The 18,097-nt window shown below is 48.7% G+C and overlaps 1 protein-coding gene across 1 annotated transcript in view; it reads left to right on the top strand.

Annotated features, from left to right (window-relative positions):
- Positions 1-17,758, top strand: part of LOC140218438 (NADH dehydrogenase [ubiquinone] 1 alpha subcomplex assembly factor 8-like) — a 164,276-nt gene extending 146,518 nt beyond the window's left edge. Inside the window, exon 3 of the transcript XR_011894688.1 lies at positions 17,674-17,758. The gene's annotated coding sequence lies outside the window, so the exon portion shown is untranslated. The remainder of the gene's footprint in view (positions 1-17,673) is intronic.
- The last annotated feature ends 339 nt before the right edge of the window (positions 17,759-18,097 follow it).

Below are 18,097 nucleotides of genomic sequence, written 5' to 3'. Positions count from 1 at the left end.
TCTCCTGACGTCAAATTTGCGTAACCACCAACGCAACCACCGGACGGTCACCCGCAGCGTTGTGTGAACAGAGCAATCAAACGCTCTCCTCGTTTATAAGAGGTAACTATTGTTTGCTTGAAAAATGAATAACATTGCCTACACTTAGCGGCTTGTCGTATCTAATTGGCTGACAAGAGGCGAGGAGAACGCTCAAGTGGAGAGGGATTCGATGGGACCGAGCCACTGCACTGAAAGTCGATAACCGGATGAAGAGGGTGGTGCCGGCGTCTACGATTGGTCGGCTTTGCGTTACTGAGCTTGCGGTTGCTGGTCGAAAATCGCGGCGGCATGCAACGGAAGCTCAAGAATGACGCTAAAACGGACCCTCAGCTAAGAAGATTTGGCAGAATGAGGGGGTAAACGTGCCCAAAGTGCTTGAAAACGTTGCACGGCCACGCAAGAAGATTTATTATACGCAAATATACCCATGCTATCCGGCAGGTGCGAGTAGCCAGTGTCTGAGCGATCGGCGGCAGCCATCTTTTATTCCTTCCGGAACGGGGCAGCTTGCGGCTATACCGAAGAAAATTCAGTTTTGTTCGGCATAATAACGCTTCTTTAACGCGTGCACGTGACTTTGACGCGGTGAGTTTTTGTGGTTCTGTGATGTCGCGTAACAGGCAGGTGAAGTGGGTTCAGTGCGAAAACTCTTGACCTATAGCCGAGGGCTAATGGCGAAAAGGCGTCGAATCAGAAGTAACTATATTTGTTTTGTTCGGTCAAGTCATGCATAATCAGTGTGTACACGTTATATCGGTTGGGGAGGTATCGCGGTTTTCGTGACGTCGCGTGACAGACAGGTGAAGTCGGGGTGGTTGAAAAAAGTTTTTGACCAATCGTGGAGGGCTGATAGCAGAATTGGAATAGAAAAGTTTGGAATAGTTTTACGTTATAGCGCCCCTGATGTGAACTGAGACGGTCAAATTGCTCCTGCATGGAGTACGGGTAAAGTACCTCCGAATTCGCGGTTTCGTTCGTGCTTGCTTGAATGACCAACTCTGTACATTTTACTTCGCGCGCGGAAATTCAAAAGCACGTTTAGGCGCGTTTATGAGATCCGCGCTGCATGTAACGCAGCTTTAACCGTGCTGCCTGTGCATGCAAACGTATGCTATCTACACTGCTAATGTTGCGTGCTTTGAGATGCCAGGCTTATCCTAATCTAGCTTTCCCACACTGCGTGGAAGAATTGTAATGACACACTATTAATGATCCTAAGCACCCTTGTTACCTAATGGCCTCCACGCAAAGTAATATAGAAGATTAACTTTAGAAATTGTTGTAGGCGCGAAAAAAAAAAGTGGGCCTGTCTGTGTCTTTTATTCTGTTGTCCGTGCCTTATTTCTTGCGTCTAAGATCATTTCTAAAAGCCATGTACGAATATCTCGGCAGTAGACGTTACTAAGAAAAAAGAATCTTAGTTGTTATGGAAGCGCATGATAGGTAAGTTGGTATCGGAATCCACCTTTTACCGCGGTGTCTCATTGCTTACGACGGTTTTCATCAACAGGAAATATATGAGAACTTTTGCTTGTTGCGTCTTTCGGATTAACGCAGCTCGTGGGCAAGCTGCGTTTCTTTCTGTGGAGCACCACAGAATAAGGACCACGCACCCGGCTAGGCCTGGAGGCTCGACGACGGTATGCGTATGGGCGGTATGCGTATTGGATATGCGTATACCTTGCGAAAACCAGTCCCGGCGACAGCATCTTCTTGACGTAGCGCCGGGACCATGGCGCTGCGTCGCGAAATTGCGGTGGCTGTTTTGTCGGGATCCACTTTCGCACGGTAGAAACCCTGGTAGGGCGTCTCAAAGCGCACCCCGACCAGGAGCTGGTCCCACGAGGAGTGGTACGTTGCCGGTCCCACTAGCCATCCGATGGGATCGCTTCTATCGCCACTCACGGCAACATTCTAATCGGCCAGATTGTTTTTCCATGGAATAGTACTTAATCGAACAAAATTGTCTGAAATGTGCGACTGTTTCGCGAAGCCGCTCCCAGTATTAAACCACTGCCGTGATCGCGAGCAACCATCCGACATGCTATCTCTCAGAAGGAAACTAAACGCCCACCGTCTCAGTGAGGCGGCTCGGTTGGCTTGCAATTAGTATTTTATTTGTTTCATACTGCAGACCAAGAATTGGTCCAAGCAGGACAGGTACATAGGGCAAGATAAAAGCACAGACATAAAAGATAAGATAGGAAAACATTACGCAAAATGGAAACAAAGCACCAAATGCAGTAGGTATTACCCATAAACAGTACGTACCTTGGGAAAATATTACGTAAAATAAAATATAACACGACTTAACAGTACGTATTAAGGCTCTAGGTCAATGAAAATTGGCTAATGTCAGTCAGACGTTTCCATTCGAATACGGTATGCGGAAAAAATGAAAACTGAAAAGCATTAATTTTAGCAAAATATGGAGTTAAAGAAAGGGCGCGATGATATCTTGTATGTCTAGTGGACTGAGGAGATAAATATGCGTGCCGGTCAAGGGCTAACTTATGATTAAAGAAGTAGGCAAATAACGTTGACGTTGTTCTTTTGTAGTCGTAGTTCAAGTTTTTCAGTGTTAGCAGCGATGAGTTCAGACGGTGTGTCTGTAATTTCAAATTTTAGATTTAAAAGCCTGACAGGCTTTCTTTGTAGAGCTTCGAGTTTCTTTATGTTAGCTTTAGTGAAGGGGTCCCATACAACACAAGAGTATTCTAGTTTAGGTCTTATATGCGTAAACTAACTGAATAGCTTAATGTTAGAAGGAGAATTTATATGCATTATGCAAAAAAGAGGTGACGCGTGCAGACAGGACACAAGAGTAGAGAAGTGGACAACACGAACGCCGACTATCAGCTGAAGGGAGCACTGAGGCAAAAAAAGGAAGAAGACACAAAACTCATCTGCGCAAGCTCAGGAATGCCACGTGTCAGTCGGGTACATGTGCCGGTCTACGTGAGAGTTAACTGTTCAGGCACTTAATCTTTCTTATGTAAGGTAATCGAAGGCTGACTCATCGCACGCACTTCCACCGTTATAGATATGCCATGCCTCTACCATAAGACGCGTATCTTCATTCTTATGCCTGTACAATACTGCGCATTCATCTAACTCTGGCGTGCAGTTACAATCTTGGCAATGTAGGGAAATATTAGAAGGCGATCCACCAGTTAACGACCTTTTATGCTCCATTAGCCTTTGATTGATACACCGCCCCGTTTGCCCTACGTAGAACTGGCCACAGCTAAGGGGAATTTTATAAACCAGACCCATACGACAGTCAGTAAACCTGTTGTTCTTATTGTGCTTCAATGGACAAATATCTGTTCGTTTTTTGCCTTTTACCTGCTCCTTCTCCCTCTGTACGGCGGCGCATATCTTACCTACCTTATTGGGAGCAGTGAAAGAAACGTTAGCAACATATCTACTTGCAACGTTTTTAAACCTGTGCGACACTGAATGAATGTACGGCATAGCCACTACTCTTTTTTTGCTATTACTGCTTTCCTTAATCACGTCCGTCCCCTCCAAACCGACTTCTTTAGGCGCTCAGCCACAGTGGCCACTGCTTCACTAGGATAACCTGCTTCTAATAGGCGCCGGACCTGCACATTAAAACTGGCGCTCATTTTGTGCATGCAGGATCTGGTGAGAGAAGAGTTAAGGCACGACATGGCAATTCCGTTTTTTACTACTTTGGAATGCTTGGATTGAATGTTTAGCAACGGCTTAGAATATCTTGGGGAGTACTGCCAACAAACGTGATTTTGTTCGAAGACCAAGGAAATGTCAAGAAACTGAATTACGCGTCGCTGAGGAAATTCCTTGGTAAACTTTAATCCTCCTCCATAAAGTTCAAATTGCTTGCTTACTGAGGTAGCAGCGGAATCGAATTCTTCCCTATTGCAGAAAATCAGGTAATCATCAACGTAACGAAATATCTTGATAACGCTATCACCTATGGCTTTCTCTAAGCAGCTGTCAACCTTATACTCAGCTAAATATTGCTAAAGATAGGGGCAACTTTTGAGCCAGTACAAATGCCCGATTTCTGAAGAAAAACGCCATCTCTCCACCCAATCAGCGTCGACTTCAAGTACATTGAAAGAATTTCTAGAAAAGCTCCCGTGGAAACACCTCATCTGTCAATAAAAGCCGACTCTTGCACTTGTTCTTTAATGCACTCATTTACGGAATTTAGCAACCCGTCATGCGGCAAGTTTTGTCGATGTTTTTGTGTCTTCTTTCTTTTTTCGCCTCAGTGCCCCCTTCAGTTCAGTTGATATTGGGCGTTCGTGTTATCCACTTGTCTACTCTTGTGTCCTGTCTGCACGCCTCACTTCTATTTTGCATAATGAATCCTTACCAACTAGCTCAGCTTTCTGTCGTTCTAAGCTTGAATTTCTATGCTTATGTTTTAGAAAACACAATTTACGGAAGGTGGCAGAACATATGTTGTCTATGTGTAGGTTCCAAGACAAGTAACTAGTTATTGTTACGCCGAGATATTTGTAGTTGGTTACTTGATGTATTGATGTTGAGCCAAGGTTATAGGTAAAGTGAAGAGGTGTCTTTGTACGATTTACGCAAAGATAAACAGTCTTTTCTGCATTTAGAGCCATACCGTGTTCATGACACCAATTTAATATGCTGGTAAGACTTAAACTCCAATTCTGTTAATCGTTAGTACAAGTAACTTGACGAAAGAGCACGCGATCATCCGCGAACAGTCTGAATTGAGTTCCTGGTAGTACTGCGCTAACAATGTCATTCCTATAAAGTAAAAACAACAGTGGCCCCAGAACATTGCCCTGGGGCACGTCTGATGTTACTGGAAGAAGGCTGGAAGTGTTTTCATCAACTGAAACAAACTGGACATGGTCTGTCAAGTAGTCTTCAATCTATGCAATAAATATATCTGGCAGATTTATGTCCTTACGTTTCGTAATTAGATTGTGATGAATAAATTTGTGAAATGTCTTGCTAAAATGAAGGAATATGACGTCCATTTAACCATTCTTATCCAGAGCTTCTGCAAATGAATGAATCACTGTGACTAACTGAGTTACGGTTGAATAACCCTTTCTAAAGCCATGCTGAAAGTTAGTATAGAGTTTTGTTGCAAGAAATTCCGCAATGCGTTTAGCTATTACATGTTCAAGCATTTTAGAAGTTAGTGATGTTAATTACATAGGGCGGTAATTTTCGAAGAGTGAATGGTTGCCTTTCTTAAAGATGGGAACAACACAGCCTTCTTCCAATCACTAGGTAGTCTTGCAGTTAATAGTGAAAATCAAAACAGCGCAATGACAAAATGGGCGATGATTTCTGCATAACAGTGATGAAATACATTAGGTATGTTGTTGGACCACAAGATGATTTTGTCTTCAAGTTCAGAAGTATTGAAGCTACACCAGGGATATGGAGTCAACGTCAGTGGGTCGAAACATTCTTTTATGAGGTGTAATAAGACTTGTCTTACCAAAGACGCTATGAAAAAAGCAGTTAAAGTGCTCCGCAATAACTTTTACATCTCTAACTGTTTTTCCAATAACTATGACCTGTGATGCTTGCCTCTTAGAGTCGTTTCGTTTGCATGTATGTATGCTTCGTTTGCAATTCGCACCGAGGACACTAGGAAAACCTGTTTATTTAAGCCCACGTTAATCGTGTTGTAAAAAATAAGCAAACTGACGGGCTGTGGCCAGATCGTAAGTACCGTTGGCCCTGATTGCGGCTGTCAGCGAGCTAAGCCTACCGTCTCGTTCGGAAGTGGTACGACATGTAGCAGTTGCATCGTATGGTGCCACCGGTCAAGGGATGTGACATGTGCGCCGCGTACTCTCGATACCTGTGTTCACTCTTCGGTACGCAATATGCACCTCCCCGCAATATACGTACCGTTGCTGAGGAAGCATTGCCTGTCTGCAACCAGGAAACGTCGGGCTTAGCAGACTGTTGTGCAGAGAGCGGCACAAGACACAGCTCGCCGTTGGCGTCATGCGGACATATCAATTTGTTCTGGTGAAAACTACAAAAAGAGACTTTGCCGCGAAGACCCTCTAGTGTGTGGTAATCGAATATTTAATGGGAATGCTAATGATATATACTGAAAAGATTTTGCGCCAAAATACAACACACACAAGAAAGACGACGACGACGTCTTTCTTGCGTGTGTTGTTTTTTTGGCGCAAAATCTTTTCAGTATGCAAGATCACCAACTAGCCCAGCAGTTAACTCTGCTGAAGTTAATAATATACAACACAATTTTTCGTTTACTTCTTTTGAACGTCCCTGGTGGCGCTTGTTCTCGCGCATGCGTAAGGTTTGAACTTTTTTTCGCTTTTCCTGAAGTAGATCAGTTGTTAGTGAGTGCTTGTGCTGTTCTCGTTTTAGTCCGTGTTTTCTAACCTTCTTTTTAAATTGCATTTACCTCTGAATACTTCTCCCCGGAGAAAAGTGTAAAACAGCTGTGTCTTACCAGTACTCACGTACGGGGCAGAAACCTGGAGGCTTACGAAAAGGGTTCTACTTAAATTGAGGACGACGCAACGAGCTATGGAAAGAAGAATGATAGGTGTAACGTTAAGGGATAAGAAAAGAGCAGATTGGGTGAGGGAACAAACGCGCGTTAATGACATCTTAAATGAAATCAAGAAAAAGAAATGGGCATGGGCAGGACATGTAATGAGGAGGGAAGATAACCGATGGTCATTAAGGGTTACGGACTGGATTCCGAGGGAAGGGAAGCGTAGCAGGGGGCGACAGAAAGTTAGGTGGGCAGATGAGATTAGGAAGTTTGGAGGGTCAACATGGCCACAATTAGTACATGACCGGGGTAGTTGGAGAAGTATGGGAGAGGCCATTGCCCTGCAGTGGGCGTAATCAGGCTGATGATGATGATGATGACTTCTCCCCGGCCTAACACTCTGGAACACTCAAACATCAGAGTTGATCCATATTGCCTTATATGAATATAACTTGAAGTAGCGCGTAACAGGCGAGGACAGGAACCGAATACAAACAACTGGACAAGCGCTGATCCGTTAATTGATCATCGTCCTGTCGCTGATCAACTAACGAGTGCGTATGGTCAGCGCTTGTCCTATTGTAGGTTCTCGCCTTCTTCGCGCTGCTTCGAGTTATGCTCAACATGGACCAGCCCGCCCAAATCATTTTGTTGCTGCTTACACGCTTCGACAAGTGCACACTCTCGGTTGTCAATAGGGAGGCTGTATGTTCTCTAATGAGATAACCGATACATCGGTCAGTTTGGGTGATGTATAGCTTTCTGCATGACAAGGGCTCACGGCAGTGTGGTCGATACCATAGAGTTTCATACAGGAATTACTGGAAGAAACTCTCGCGCTATTGTCTGCGGGAGCTGCAATGGGAATTATGGCAAGTACATTACCCAGAACCTATACCAGAGGACATTCAAGTTGTCACTGTCAAGCTGTCATTTATGACAGCTTTTATTGCTGGCCTCCAGTGTCTTGTACCCTACGTGTGACACAAATAAAGACATTATTATTATTATTATTATTATTATTATTATTATTATTATTATTATTATACAATCACCGAAGACGGCACAGTCCTGCGGCACAATCGGCTGCATTTGCTACCTACAAGAGAGGCTTTTCGTCAGAGAAGCCTATACGAGTCCGAGGAGGACTGCAGCCAAGTAGCAGATCAAAGTGCTTCAGCATACAGCAGCAACGGTGTTGCGGAGTCACTGGCCACAACCGTCAGCATTCCTGCCCCATTCAACGCTCCTGCATCCGCGCAGCAGCACCAAGAACCTGTATTCAGAAGGTCAACCCGAGAACGAAGGCCACTGCAGAGGCTTCGCTATGATCGAAACTTTGTGCACCCGCCGTGGTTGCTCAGTGGCTATGGTGTTAGGCTGCTGAGCACGAGGTCGCGGGATCTAATCCCGGCCATGGCGGCCGCATTTCGATGGGGGCGAAATGCGAAAACACCCGTGTAGTTAGATTTAGGTACACGTTAAAGCACCCCAGGTGGTCGAAATTTCCGGAGTCCTCCACTACGGCGTGCCTCATAATCAGAAAGTGGTTTTGGCACGTATAACCCCATAACTTAATTTTTTTAAGCTTTGTGCGGGTTCCCCAAATTTTATTCTAAACGTTCAGTTCTATCAATGTTCTTTATTTTGTTTGTTTTTTCGAAAAAAAAAGGGATTTATCGTATCTCTTAATCGTCTCTGGCGCAGCGCGAGCTTCGCATTTGCGGCACATGTGACGTGACCGATATCTTTTCCACACATGCAACTTGGCGGTGAGGCAACGCATCTTGTCCCAATTTAGTGTATATATTCACGGCTGTTCAATAAACGGGGATTCACTTCTTCTCCCCTTTCTTGGAGCCTCGGGTGATGTCTCGTCTGCGGCGCAACACTATACAGGGGCCTGCATCAAGTTCTGTGCTACCAAATCGAGGATGAGAGGTACCTTCTGCAGCGTACCCCACACTAGGTCAGAGAAAAGCTACACGTAAGTACCATACCCAGAAAAATGCGTCCAGAGTACGACAGGGAACGGAGACAGGCGAGAGTACAAGCGATCAAGCAAACACTCGAATGCACCAGCAATAAAGAAAACGTGAGGTACACAAACGCGGTTGCGTACACAACAAACGACTGATTTGCAATCAGTGTGATCGACGAGAAGGGCGAAGAACTTGCAGCCACGTCCATACGTGCCATGGACTCCAGCACAGCGGAAGAGCTGGGCATAGCCCTAGCCATCGCAACATGCAAGAAGACCCTGGTTATCGTGACGCACTCGCAAGTAGCGCACAGGAGGTATATGGATGGAAGGACCGGAAAAGCAGCACTTCAGCTCTTAAGAAACACCGATATAGAAGTAGTAAACATCCTCTGTATGCCAGGACACGAATCTCTCGCGGGAAACCCGGCGGCGTCCGCCGCGGCTCGAGATCATGCACGCCATCTCCGACACGCAGAGAACACGGACCAACGGCTGTCACAAAGAGGATGAACGGATATCCAAGTACTCCGAGATCTTGGCACACTAAAGGAAGCAGAGGAGTTGCTACCGGCCCGCACATAAGAGGAGTAGGGAACAAGCGGTGACCTCGAGAAGACTCTAGGCTGAAACCTACCCGTATGGAATACTGTTGCACGTCATGTATGCGGAGACCTACGGGTAGGACTGCAAGTTCTGCTCGCCGGACACGCCCAACACCCTGCACCACATGGTGATGAGCTGCAGGAATAATCCAAACGTACCACCACCATTATCACCACCACCAGGCGATAACGAGCAGGAAGAAGCGAAACCAGAAGAATCGAAAGACGACTGGTAGGCTCTGCTGGTGACGCAAGACCCCGAAAACCAGCTATGGTAGCTGAACAGAGCGCGGGCGGCGGCAGCGAGCCATGACTACCTGGACTAAAGAGGCCTTTGGGCTCATGTCTAAGGAGCCTGATCAAAGAAAAAAAGTTTATCTCTATCGACTATAATAGGAATCGCATGTATTTCTGGTTACGACGCTCTTGTAAATCATGTCTGAAGTACTTCGAATTGCTGTTATAAATAATAATTGCGTATTTGCTGGTCATATGTCGCATTAGGTTTGTTGCAACTCAATCTTTGCTGTATTGATTTTGTTTTTAGGCTTAGTTGTGTATGTAAAGAAGTTACGCTACCCTGTTTTATTCATGGTCGTGCGTGTCCCCCCCCCCCCCCCCCCCGTCGCTCCTATGTAATGTCTTTCGGGCTTTTAGGGTACTTGACTAATTAAAAGAATACATGTTATTGTTTTTTGCCATAGAGAGAAAAAGAACAGGCAGACTCATATTCAGTTGACATCTGCGTAAAGCGAAGGATTCTTGGTGGGATTGCTTCATCAACCATTTGTGTGTGACATGAATAGTTCTTTTCGAGGTAATAATGTTTGTATTAAAGAGCAGCATGGTTATACGAAAAATGCTTTTAGTTGCAGTTAATTTAGACAGGCTGGATATTATATTGACACGTGTACTTATCTTTATCGGGCGACCACGTTTCCCCGCCTAACAAATGTTATCGCACAGCGCGGGACGCGCCTGCATGTATCCGAAGTTTCTGGAAAGTTATCGATGCTTCTATCCGCTGTCTGTTGTCGCCGAACCTTAAGTTATCTGATTTCATCGCCTGACGCGAATGGTGTAGAACTCTGCGGAAGGCACGCTGGTCCCAACGATTAGTCTGGAACATTCGACGATTGATGTATAAAAGCCGACGCGCTTGACTCGTAGATCAAATTTTCGATGATTGCCGACCGTGTTCGCCGCTATCGTTGTGCTATAAGTGTAGCCTGTTTTTGTGGGCACAGGTTCGCCCAATAAAAGTTAGTTTTGTCTTTCACAGTATTGCTACTCTGTTCTTCAACGTCACCACCACGTGACATCTGGGGGAGGTGCTTTTCGTTCATGTACCGGACGCCCCCGACAAGCCGTGGTCCAAGCCCGGACCGCAAAGAGAACACCAACGTAGTCCCGGACCATCGAGCAAGCCGCCGTCTTCAACAACTGCCCCCGGAGCACGCACTTCTACCTGAGAAGACTAAGAAGATTGTGGCCAAGGCAACCGCAATGGCAGCCCCAGCGTCCCCTATCGTGCTGCAGCAGCCCAGGGAACCACCGACGTTCCGCGGTTCCACATTTGAGGACCCGGAAAGCTGGCTGGAAACGTATGAGAGGGTCACTACGTTTAACAGCTGGGCAAGCGAGGACAAGCAGCGTCATGTCTATTTCGCATTGGAGGACGCCGCCAGGACGTGGTTCGAGAATCGAGAAGCCACCTTGACGACGTGGCACCTGTTCCGCAGCGGCTTCCTGCAAACATTTACAAGCATCGTGCGAAAAGAGCGAGCCCAAGCTCTACTGGAGACCAGAGCGCAGCTGCCGAATAAGACGATTGCGATCTTCACTGAGGAAATGACCCGTCTGTTCCGCCACGCCGACCCGGAAATGTCAGAGGAGAAGAAAGTCCGTCTACTGATGCGTGGTGTAGAGGAACTTTTCGCCGGAATGGTGAGAAGCGCACCGAACACCGTCGACGAGTTTCTTCGTGAGGCGACGAGTATCGAGAAGGCACTGGAATTGCGGAACCGGCAATTCGACCGACGCACCAAGCCAACAAGCTACGCCGGAGCTCAATCAATGGCCACCGACGACCTGCGCGAGACCATCCGGGCAGTCGTACGAGAGGAGCTTCAAAGAATATTCCCTTCATCGCAACCTCAAGTGGCCTCAATCGCCGAAATTGTTAAAGAAGTCCAGCGATCGCTCGGAGTTCCCGAGGTACAACCACAATCATCGCAACCCCAGCCAGAAGCGATGACCTACGCCGCCGTCGCCCGCCCCTCTGTGTCCCCCTGCACGACCGCGCCAGGGCCCTGTAACGCCGCAATTCCGTCGACCACCGCAGCCGCCGCCAGAACGCCCACCCGTCGCCCAGCGCAGCTACCCGAGGAAGACAGACATTTGGCGCGCTCTTGACCATCGCCCGCTCTGCTACCACTGCGGGGAAGCCGGCCATGTGTACCGCCGATGCCCATACCGCGACCTCAGAGTGCGAGGGTTCGCCGTCAACGCACCGCTAGGGTGGCTATATAAAAAAGGCTATATAAAAGGCCCTCAAGGTACCACTCTTTGGATGCCTCTGGTGGAAACTCTCTGGGGATATTGCCTTAATTATTATGGTGCTTCGCAGTCTTCACAATGTCTGGGCAAAACACGCCTTCTCGCCACATAACCTGCAATGTAATAACCTAGCCGTGCGTCGCTGCGGTGCTCAACATAACTTTAGTGGTCCACAGCATGTCGCCCTCGAATGACGGAATGTCGAAAGGAACACTCCAAACCAGGCGACGCGACCAACTGACAGCGGAGGGCGCATGCCAGCGCGGAAGTACCACGCCGTAATACCACGCCGCGAGCAGCAGCGCCACGTTCCCCCTGGTGGCATCGGTGCGCAAGGGGGTCATGCGCACCCGAAGGAAAGCGCCGCCGGTATTCACACCTCCCCTTCTAGCCACACTAGCACCGCGCCTTCGGGAAGGTGAACGCCCTCGTGACATCGCCGCCTACCTCACCGCTACTCAGTGGACCCCTCGACGGCCATCCCGGTCGCCGTCACCAGGCCGCTACCTGTCGCCGCAGCGCCGTCCATACACTGGCCCAGCACGGGGCCGTTCTGCGAGCCCATATCCGGAAAACTAAAAGCAGCAACCGAAGGAGGTGCGATTGCTGTTCGTCGAACTGATGAAGATCCTCCGCCGCCGACGAAGACGCCGAGGAAACTACCTCGACGACATAACGACACGCCGCCATCCCGACGAAGTGTGGAAGCAAAGAATACGATGACGAAAGACGACCTGACGACATCCCATACCAGCCACAGGTCAACGCGACACAGCCGTGATCCGACGCCAAGACCTAACTGTAACGCAAGAAAAAGAACCACCGACCTCGACGTGCTTCTCGACGGAGACGCACTCACCGCCTTAGTCGACACAGGGGTCGATTACTCCGTCATGAGTGGACACGTCGCCGCCCAGTTGAAGACGGTTAACACTGCATGGGAGGGCCCCCAAATTCGCACCGCTGGAGGACACCTCATTACGCCGACTGGAATCTGCACGGCAAGAATTACCGTTCATGACAGGACTTACCCAGCCACCTTCGTTATCCTCCAACATTGTTCACGAGACGTCATTCTTGGCATGGGCTTCCTGAACCAACACTTCGCAATCATCGACCTGAAGGCGAAATCGATAACGCTGTCGCAAGATCAAGCAATACTGCCGGAGAGCTCTCGTAGTCACCATGCCTGAAGCGTGCTCGAAAGTGAAGTCAGCATCCCGCCTCGCTCCAGCATTGTCATTTCCGTCGGCACCAAAACACCTGCCGACGTAGAAGGCGTCATCGAAGGTGACCAACGTATACTGCTAGACCGTGAAATTTGCGTCGCAAGAGGCATTGCTCGACTGCATGGAGGGAAAACTGAAGTGTTGCTTACAAACTTCAGCCAGGAGTTCAAGCACATCAACAAGGGCACGACGATCGCGTACATCGAGGAAATTCTAGAAACCAGTAATGCGTTTGTCCTCTCGGATTCCGCCGCATCTACCCCGACGACCATGTTTCCCGAACCAGACTACGACATTAATCCAAGTCTCCCCGTGAATAAGCAACAGCAGCTCAGAAGTCTGCTCCGACGATACAAAGGCTGCTTTTCGACGTCATTGAGGATTGGACAAACACCAGTCGCCAAGCATCGCTTAATCGCCGAGGAGTGCGCTCGACCACTCCGCCAGAGCCCTTACCGAGTTTCGCCGCGAAAACGTGAAGCTATAAGAGAACAAGTCGATGAAATGCTGCGCGACGACATCATCCAGCCGTCGAAAAGCCCGTGGGCATCCCCTGTTGTCCTGGTGAAGAAAAAGGATGGAACCCTACGTTTCTGCGTCGATTATCGTCGTCTGAACAAGGTCACGAAGAAGGACGTATACCCCCTTCCACGGATAGACGACACATTGGATCGGCTCTTAAACGCTAAATACTTCTCGTCGATGGACCTCAAGTCTGACTATTGGCAAATAGAAGTCGACGAAAGAGATCGCGAAAAGACCGCCTGCATCACCCCAGACGGCCTCTACGAGTTCAATTTTATGCCATTTGGACTGTGCTCAGCGCCTGTAACGTTCCAGCGCGTGATGGACACGGTTTTAGCGGGATTGAAGTGACAGACCTGTCTCGTTTGCTTGGATGACGTCGTTGTCTTCGCCGGAAATTTCGACGATCACCTTAGGCGGCTTGCAACAGTACTAGAGGCCGTCAAGTCATCAGGGCTCACTTTGAAGACAGAAAAGTGCCGCTTCGCTTACGATGAGCTTCTGTTCCTAGGTGCTACGAAGACGAGGACGAAAGAACTACATGTACGACAGACAAGGCGCTTGTCTGTCGTACATGTAGTTCTTTCGTCCTCGTCTTCGTAGCGCTTTTTTTTTCAAGTATGCTCAACCAACTCGCCCACATCAAGCTTCTGCTGCTTCTGTTCCTAGGCCACGTCATCAGCAAGTCTGCAGACCGCCCCGACCCGCAGAAGACAGCTGCCATCGCAAAGATCCCGCAGCCCATCGACAAGAAGGCAGTGCGTAGATTTCTTGGTATGTGTGCCTACTACTGGCGATTTCTCAAGAACTTTTCACGCATCGCTGAGCCGCTAACACAGTTAACTAAATGTGACCTTCGAGTTCAAGTGGGAAACGCAGCAGGCCGATGCATTTCAAGAACTCACGACGCATGCAGTCGCCGCCCATACTTGCGCACTTCGACGAGCACGCCGATACCGAGATTCACACTGACGCTAGTAGCCTAGGCCTCGGTGCCGTCCTAGTTCAGAGAAAAGATGGACATGAACACGTGATAGCTTACGCTAGCCGGTGGTTGTCAAGACGGAAGGCAATTATTCTACAACCGAAAAAGAATGCCTCGCCATCGTTTGGGCTACAGTGAAATTTCGCCCCTTACCTATTTGGCAGGCCATTCAAAGTGGTCAGCGACCATCACGCGTTGTGTTGGCTAGCTAACTTAAAGGACCCTTCAGGACGGCTGGCACAGTGGAGCCTCAGACTACAAGAATACGACATCACTGTAACATACAAGTCCGGACGAAAACACTCAGATGCCGATTGCCTATCACGCGCCCCCATTGACCCGCCGCCGCAAGATGACGAGGATGACGACGCCTTCCTTGGAATAATAAGCGGGGAAACTTCCCCGAACAGCAACGAGGAGACCCCGAGCTAAAAGGCCTAGTCGAGTATTTGGAAGGGCACACCGACGTTGTCCCTAGGGCATTTAAGCGTGGATTGTCTTCCTTCACGCTTCAAAACAACCTACTCATGAAGAAGAACTTCTCACCAGTCCGCGCCAACTACCTTCTCGTTGTTCAGTCGGCGCTGCGTCCAGAAGTACTGCACGCCCTACATCACGATCCGACCGCTGGGCACCTCGGTTTCTCCCGGACGCTATCGAGGATACAAGAAAGGTATTACTGGTTGCACCTAACCGCCGATGTCGCTCGTTACGTCAAGGCATGTCGAGACTGTCAGCGACGCAAGACACCACTGACAAGGCCAGCAGGATTACTACAGCCGATCGAATCTCCTCACCGACCATTCCAGCAGATTGGGATGGATTTGTTGGGGCCGTTTCCGACGTCAACATCCGGGAATAAGTGGATTGTCGTGGCGACGGACTATCTGACCCGCTTCGCTGAAACTAAAGCTTTACCGAAAGGCAGCGCCGCCGCAGTGGCGAAATTTTTCGGCGAGAACATCCTGCTGCGACATGGTGCTCCAGAAGTCCTCATCACCGACAGAGGAATGGCTTTTACAGCAGAGCTCACGCAAGCCATTCTACAATACAGCCAGACAAGTCACAGCAGGACAAGTGCTTACCATCCGCAGACGAATGGTCTCACAGAGCGCCTAAACAAGACCCTCGCCGACATGTTAGCAATGTACGTCGCCGTGGAGCACAAGACGTGGTATGCGGTCCTGCCGTACGTAACATTCGCTTACAACACGGCGGTGCAAGAAACAACACAGATCACGCTATTTAAGCTGGTTTACGGCAGGAACCAGACGACGACGCTTGACGCCATGCTGCCGCACGTCACTGACGAGGAAAATCTTGACGTCGCTACCTATCTCCAGCGCGCCGAAGAAGCCCGACAGCTCGCCCGCCTGCGGATCAAGAACCAGCAGAGTACCGACAGCCGACACTACAACCTGCGACGACGCTTCGTCGAGTACCAGCCCGGCGACCGTGTTTGGTTATGGACCCCGATACGCCGACGAGGACTCAGTGAGAAACTACTGCGACGCTATTTCGGACCCTACAAGGTCATCCGACGTATTGGCGCACTGGACTCTGAGGTCGTGCCAGACGGCATTTCGCATTCACAGCGGCGCCGCGCACGATCTGAAGTGACCCACGTGGTGCGTCTTAAACCATTTTACGGACGCTGACGAACTTCCTTATTTTGTTGTTTTCTTTGCTACGAGTGCTTTTCTTTATTACTTTCGTTCGTTTGCAGCATCGGGTCGATGCTTTTTTTTTTTTAAGAGGTGGGAGGGGGGGGGGGGGTAATGACACGTGTACTTATTTTTATCGGGCGACCACGTTTCGCCGCCTAACAAATGCACAGCGCCGGACGCGCCTGCATGTATTCGAAGTTTCTGGAAAGTTATCGATGCTTCTATCCGCTGTCTGTTGTCGCCGAACCTTATGTTATCTGATTTGTGGAAGGCACGCGGGTCCCAACGATTAGTCTGGAATATTCGACGATTGATGTATAAAATCCGACGCGCTTGACCCGTAGATCACATTTTCGACGATCGCCGACCGTGTTCGCCGCTATCGTTGTGCTATAAGTGTAGCCTGTCTTTGAGGGCACAGGTTCGCGCAATTAAAGTTAGTTTTGTCTTTCACAGTATTGCTACTGTGTTCTTCAATGCCACCACCATGTGACAATATGCACACATTTACATGCAGCACATCATTATATGCTCATACATCATTATCATGAGCACATACATTATATGCTGAAATATTCAGTGGTGGATCCATACTGTGTTCCACTCATTTCCACTTGTTCCACTGTGTTCCACTTGTTTCTGATGCGTCGGTTCCTTCTAGTGCAACTGTGGATCGAAATGCGCTGGCTTGCTCGTCTTACGTTTCCATACGGCGATAAACACTCTTTTGACGATTACCATGAGGTAACACCCCCCCCCCCCCCCCCCCCCCCCCCCACACTCATCAGCTCCCATGCAGAAGTCGAGGCACCGTTGACGCCGACTGTTGACGGGTCAACAGAAGACCCCTCTGCCTGGTAACCTGAACCTGGTAACCTGAACTAATTCATGAAAAGGGCCAACGTCGTATGCTACCGTGGGAACGGCTTTAACTTCGGATTGCGAGATTGCTGCGCCCTTGCGTCTTATGGCGGTGCAACCTCGGAGACGGAGCGCAGCGGAACGGTGCGATATCATGGGCGTGATGTTGCGACCCATTCGACGATTGTGATGGGCAGCTATAGTCACCGGATTCCCTAGTCTGGTCACCTAGGGAAGACGATGGTGTTAATAGCGGAAACTTGTGGTGCAGTGAGGGTGGTGCTGACGTGTCCTGATGTGAACTCAGCTGTTTAATATGCTCCTACATGGAGGGGGATTCCATACCTGTAGCCAGCGTAAATAATGTAAAATAAACACTTTTCTTTTTCATTGCAACTACCGGACGCACTCGTCGATCGGCTGGTGCATTACTGGACCAAACTCCACCTCGAGCAACACCCACCAAAAAGGGTGTTCTTGCTGCTTGTCGATTCATGCGTCCATGGCTTTCGGCGTTAGAATCCAGATACGTACGAAAACGCGCCTCGAAGTGGGCAACTAAGCATCACTTTAGATTAAAACTACGAATTCGTGCTGCTCGTACGAAGGAAATATGTGTATACAATTTAGAAAGCATGCCAGCCTGTTTCTGCGCTCTAACATCGTCGTCGTTGCTCTTATTCGCAGGTGAAACGGCCAGGAATGCTGTGACATCTCGGAGCGCTTACAAAGGTCTCTGTACGGCGAAACAATAAAGTATAATTTCTGAAAATTGGTTATTTGTACTCTCCAGTGTTGTTGGGCTGTCTCAGACCACCGATGTTGCTGATCAACGCAGTAGCATGTAGGAAATAACAGCTTGGCAAAGAGGAAGAAATAATAGACACGCACAGAAGCTGAGTAAAACTACAGTATGTGTTGCGACAGCAATTATTTGACATTCCAGGCGAAATTTCGCCGTGATATTCCGTATAAGACAGTGCGATAAGATAGCGCCTCGTGCGCGATATACTGTAGGAGCAAGGGAAAGCGCGAGTGAGAGCCGAAAATGATTGTCTCTTCATGCGTGTAAAATGTGTGGCCATGTTCAAACGCTCTTAAGGGAGTGTCC

The sequence above is a fragment of the Dermacentor andersoni genome, chromosome 5, assembly GCF_023375885.2.
Source record: "Dermacentor andersoni chromosome 5, qqDerAnde1_hic_scaffold, whole genome shotgun sequence".
Classification (NCBI taxonomy): Eukaryota; Metazoa; Arthropoda; class Arachnida; order Ixodida; family Ixodidae; genus Dermacentor; species Dermacentor andersoni.
The sequence above is the reverse complement of the archived record's forward strand: the minus strand, read 5'-3'. Positions and strand labels throughout refer to the sequence as shown.